This window comes from Triturus cristatus, chromosome 3_2 (genome assembly GCF_964204655.1).
Source record: "Triturus cristatus chromosome 3_2, aTriCri1.1, whole genome shotgun sequence".
NCBI lineage: Eukaryota > Metazoa > Chordata > Amphibia > Caudata > Salamandridae > Triturus > Triturus cristatus.
The window spans coordinates 841,557,466-841,563,465 of NC_140584.1; the positions used below are offsets into that span (position 1 = coordinate 841,557,466).

At 48.4% G+C, this 6,000-nt stretch overlaps 1 protein-coding gene across 1 annotated transcript in view; it reads right to left on the bottom strand.

The window, feature by feature from the left end:
- LOC146858271 (serine racemase-like) overlaps window positions 1-5,732 on the bottom strand; it is a 119,365-nt gene extending 113,633 nt beyond the window's left edge. The window contains exon 1 of the mRNA XM_085646904.1: window positions 5,700-5,732. The gene's annotated coding sequence lies outside the window, so the exon portion shown is untranslated. The remainder of the gene's footprint in view (window positions 1-5,699) is intronic.
- Between the last annotated feature and the right edge of the window lie 268 nt (window positions 5,733-6,000).

Consider the following 6,000-nt stretch of genomic DNA (forward strand, 5'->3'; position numbering starts at 1 on the left):
GTGTGAACATCTTCAGGCAGTTTGTCTGGGGGACTGCGTTTAGCTTAAGAACTGACCATAAGCCACTTGTTAAACTTACTGGTAGTGGAATGACCAAAGTAACGCCATGCACCGCTAAAATGTTATTGCACTTATTGGATTATGCACATGTAGTAGAATGTCTTTCTGGTGTGAAGAACCGAGTAGCAGTTTTTTTTTTTTGCAGAGCTCCTTTGGGTTCTACCAAGGTTAATATTGTGGTTTGGAATGACTGTTGTGTGGCTGATGTGGATGTGCCTGATCCAAGTACTACTGTTGAATGGAACGCGGCTGAAGGAAATAATGACCTATTACAGATAGTAACAAGCATTTGCAATGCAATAGGTCTCGCCTTTGTGAGAGTTTGAGCTATTGTCATTGTAAATGACAATGCCCTTTCATTTATGTGTTTTGAAAACCTGTAAGCGGTCCGTAAACACGCACTTAGTACTAATAGCTGGCAGTAAAAGAGGCGCAGTTGCTGCCAGCCTTGCTTCTCGTAAGCAACGACTATAAGTAGAAAGTGTGTGTTTACGCATCTCTTGTTAAAGAAGCTCTGACAAGCTTTCCCACCCGTGTCTCCCTGATCGGAAACCCAGTGCAGCCTTGAATTAAATTACTGTGTGCTCAGTTTCGAACCATAGGCATTTTGAACCCTCAAATTTGTAACTAGGGTTACAGAAATCCATATAATTAGCCCGTGGCTGCATCACATCAGAATAAAGGTTTCTTCAGAATTAAAACATTCTCTCTGATTTCCATTTGACTCGCTTGGGCCTCTTCCCAATCTTTGTGTAAACCCTCCTGCAGATGCAGAAAGGACGCCTCACCCATAGCCTTGAAAAAGCTCCAAAGCTTATTATAAGCTTGAGCAAAACACGTGCCAGCCATGGTTCTAATAGCTGATACACCAGAAGGGACGCCCTGGTTCTGTTTGGAAAGCACAAGGTTGGGTTTTGTCGTCTTAACTTCAAAAGAAGCTCACTGAGTCATCTCTTATGATTGGAGCGCTAGGTTCTAGTGCCTGGGGCGACGCAAAGGAGGGCACTAGACCTTGGTGTGTACATGACTGCTGTATATTTGGTGACATAGAGGAAGATGTGTGCGATAGAAGGATGTTAGGCTAGTATGTATGTATGTATGTGTGGAAACTTTTGCATGGAGAATCTAGTCAGAAAGCAACAAAGCGCTATACACATTATATGGGGACGAGTCAGTATAGTATAACAAGAGCAAGGGGACACTAGGCGCTATACACAGTATATGGTGACGAGTCAGCATATTATACCAAGCATTAAAAATGCAATAGGTCTCGCCTTTCATTAAGTTAAAGCCATTTGCTTTGCTATACAATACCATTAGCAAAGCAAATGGCTTTAACTTAACCCCTCCAGTGCCCATGACGAGCTGGACTCGTCATGGAGCACAGTCGCGCTGTGCCCATGACGAGTCCAGCTCGTCATGAGGCATTCCCTGGGGAATCCCTCTGGTGCGGGCACCAGAGGGATTCCCTTTAATTAAAAAATAGCCTTGGGAGCTGGGGACCTAGGGAAACCTACCAAACCCACACATTTCTGAAAACTAGACACCTGGGGGATTCCAGGGAGGTATGGCTTGCGTGGATCCCCCAACGTTTCCTTACCCAGAATGCCCTGCAAACCTCAAATTTAGCTGAAAAAAACACCTTTTTCAGACAGATTCCAGAACTTTCCACCAGAGAAATGTAGGGAAAATGCATTTTATTTGGCAATTTTTGAGGTTTGAAAGGCTTTCTGGGTAACAGGACCTGGTGAGAGGCAGTCAAGTCACCCCATCCTGGATTCCCCTGGGTGTCTAGTTTTCAAAAATGTATAGATTCGCTAGGTTTCCATAGGTGCCGGCAGAGCTATGGTTCAAAAACTACAGCTAGGCACTTTGCCAAAAAAGGGTCATTTTTCGCTACGAAATTGAGGTGTGTCCATGTTATGTTTTGTGCCGTTTCCTGTCGCGGGCACTAGGCTGACCCACACAAGTGAGGTACCATTTTTCACGGAAGACTTTGGGGAACGCGGGGGGGGTGGAAATTTGTGGATCCACGCAGATTCCAGAACTTTCCACCAGATAAATGTGGGGGAAAAGTGGTTTTTTGGAATTTTTTAGGTTTGCAAGGGATTCTGGGTAACAGAACCTGGTGGGAGGCAGTCAAGTCACCCCATCCTGGATTCCCCTGGGTGTCTAGTTTTCACAAATGTATAGGTTTGTTAGGTTTCCCTAGGTGCCGGCAGAGCTAGGGTTAAAAAACTACAGCTAGGCACTTTGCCAAAAAAGGGTAATTTTGCATTTTGAAAATGTGGTGTGTTCACGTTGGGTTTTGAGCCATTTCCTGTCGTGGGCACTATGCCTACCCCGACAAGTGAGGTACCGTTTTTATCGGGAGACCTAGGTTAATTCAGATTTGTAAAGGAACTGTTATTACCTATTGACTTTCGATGCATTTCTGCCTTCCAAATGGAAGACATTGTGTAAAAAAGAAGTCATTCTAAAAAATGACTGATAATTCTCATGCTAGTATGAGTATTCCCAATTTCGGCAAAGGGGCAAATATCTACTGTTTCTAAGCTCTATATTTTGTTCCCATTTCAGAAATACATAGGTGTCTTTCATACCGATTTTTCCATGTACACATTTTCACAGAATAATTACTATATACCCGGTACATAATACAAAACCATTGCAAGTTGCTGCTCAGTTTTTGGCTCTGGGTTCGTCGGGTTCTTGGTGAACCTACAAGTCCTATATATCCCCACAACCAGTAATGTCCAGCGGATGTAACGGTATATTGCTTTCAAAGAGCTGTCATAATTAGAAGTTGTTACAGGTGAAAACGTTGACACAAAAGGCTTTTTTATTCAACAAATTTTCAATTTATCCTATATTTAACTGTTAGTTTCTATAAAAAATAAAAAAACCTTGATGGATCTACACAAATGACCCCTTGCTGAATTCAGAATATTGTCTACTTCTCTAAAATGTATAGCTTTCCAGGATCCATTATTGCTTTTGTACCCATTTCTACCATTAACTGGAAGGAGGTCGAAAGCACAAAAAATAGCAAAAATAGGCTATGTCCCAGAAAAATGCCAAAACTGTGTAAAAAAATTTTGTTGGGTTTCTGACAAAAGTCTGGTATCCCCTAAAAGCTGGGAAAATTGTGATTTCAGCCCCACAAACCCTTTTTTGATAACACTTGCAGGGAAAAACCCAGAAGCTTTCATTTGCAGCCCGTTTTTCCCATTTAGCCCCAAAAGACATAAATTTTGCTGTATTTTGGCTCATTTCTGTGACCCCTCCAGGGAAATCCACAAACCCTGAGTACCTTCAGAAGCCCCATGATGTTGGAAGAAAAGGACGCAAATTTGGCGTGGATACCTTATGTGGTCAAAAAGTTACAGGGGCCTCAGCGCGCACTACCCCAAATAGCCAAAAAAGGGCGTGGCACAGGAGGGGGAAAAGGCCTGGCAGCGAAGGGGTTAATCAAAGGCGAGGCCAATTGCATTTTCAATGCTTGTCATGCTTAGTAACCTTGTCGTTTATGTCCTACCTCCGACAACTATTTTTAGGTCTCGCCTGACCCAGCGCATGCGCTGGTCTGGCGAGACTTATTGAGAGGGCTCCAAAAAGTGCTACCAGGCCAGCCTAGAGCTACAGTGCATGTGCGCGGGGGCGCGCGCGCCACTTTTACCGCGAGTACTTTCACTTTAGCGGCCGCACGACCGCTTTGATGTTGATCGCGATCAATCCACTTTTGCGGCCCCACGGCCACTTGGCATAGCCAATAGGTCTCGCTTTTGGGACCTTATAAGTGTTTAGTTATGCAACTGTTGCATAGCTAAACACTTATAAGGTCCCAAAGGCGAGACCTATTGGCTATGCCAATGCTTGTTTTTTTGCAGCTTTAGTTTCACCCTGATCCATCAACCTGCCTGCACGGCATCTTCCCCACAGAGACCGCCTGTAACCCCGTCCGCGCCCTAGAGCCCGGCATGTCACTAACTTACAAATCTTGTTACCACCACAGTGCCCGACCCAGAACCAACACTTCAAGAGCGTCATTCCTCCGCCCTTCCCCCCCCCCCCCATATCTTGTTGTGCAAACTGAAGCACTCCGAGCCATCCATCACACTTCATTCACCTAGTCTCCAGCACATTGTTCCACCGCTGCTGCCAGATGAATTTCAGTTGGGGGGGAGTCATTGCAGCCTCTGTTCTCCCCTAATTACGGCGCAATCAGTCTGTTGTAAATTTTGCGCTGCGCTCGGCCGCACCCCCAACTCCCTGGGCCGAGCACTTTGTCAGGGCCGGTTTTGGTTTCCAGTCCGGCCCTGCGTACTGCCCTCACCCAAATGGTTGCACACTTCGCCGCCTGTGGGTGGCTACGAGCGCGCCACCCAGTGTTTCTCCCACATTGCCGGACTGGTGCCTCTATCCCCCGCGCCAGCAAATGACTCCTGCCATCGTAGGAATGTCGCCGAACCCATGATTTTCTGGTTGCTGCGCCCTGTAGTCCCTGGCACCGCAACTCCTCTGCCTCCCCTCCGATGTGTGGGAACGCCCAAAGGATCCAGACCGGCCCCAATCCAGTCTTCTCTTCAAAAACCGCCTCCCGGGTAGCCTCGTTCCCCGCCATTACCTGGTAATTAGATCCTTTGCTGCCTCTTCTTTAACCTGCCGAAATGAGGGGACCCCTGTACCTCCCTTCTCGCTGCTCCCACTCACGCGCTTTGTCTCCCTTTAATCCGTCCCCGATATTGAAGATATTGCCCCCCCCCCCCCCCCCCCTCGTGTGTCACCCCAGGACATATTCCTTCTTTGTGGTACTCTGTGAGATTAAATCACCTGCCCAGGATCACAGGATGTTGAGCGACGCCTAGATTCAAACTTCACTCTCCAGCTCCAAAGTCGGCAGCTCTGAGCTTAGGGCCCCCTCGCCATTGACAGTGCAAGGGGGGCCTTGGCGGTATTCCCTGCGCGTCGGACTCTGAAGTACTGTTAGACATTTTGTAGGCTGGCAGCCATGGGAGAGAGCTCTTCGCCAGCTCGGGGGAAGGCGTTCGGCACCTTCTTCCAGTGCTTGGCTTGTGAACTGATGGGGGCGGTGTCGAAAGAAGCTTGAACACCGTCCGCTCCATGCACGGGCCATATGCAAACCATAACCTTGAACTACATTATTAAGCTCATGCGCGCACCCGGAGTGCTGAGCAAGAGTAACACATTACAGGCGGGGCCGAAATGTTTCTTTATTAGCCAGGCAGTCAGGTGATGTTGCTAAGTGGTTACTCAAGACTACAGTAGTCAGGAACCCATGTTCCTTAGCCCTTGACCGAAAGCAGGGAAAAACGCCCCAGGTCCCTCCGAACCGGGGGCGCGGCCCGGGACACTTTCATGAAAGCGCCCAGGGCCTTGCACCACGCTCTCTTCACTCGCTTGACAAGGATGCCCCACGCACGCAGCCCGCGCCCCACATTCGCGTAGACACTGCACTGAAGACACCCGGCCCAAGTGGGATGCCAGTCCTTTGCAACCCGGCACCGGCCTGATCCCCCCAGAGCCATGCACTGCCACAAAGCACTACTCTCCCCTCCCGCCTAGCAGACAATCCCTCCTAAAGCTTTACGGCTCCCCTAGCCCCCCCTCCTCCTCACCTCACACAGTGCTGCAGCAGCGCCTCTCGCCTCTGTAATATTCCTAGGAGAAAGAGTGTCAAGTGACACGCGCTTGAGTTTAAATACCCACCCTACCCAGCCACATTCCTTTGCTTAATTTTTGGCTGCCTGAACTCTAGTGTCCTAATGTGCTGCCTAGTAACTTCCCTGTGTACGCTCCCCTTTACCCCAGCCGTTTCCAACCCAGGTCCTGTTCCCGGATGTTGGCCTCTGGTCCAGCCACATCCCCCTCCCCTCCGGGGGCGAACCAAGGGGCATAGTGCCAATATCGGCAAATGTA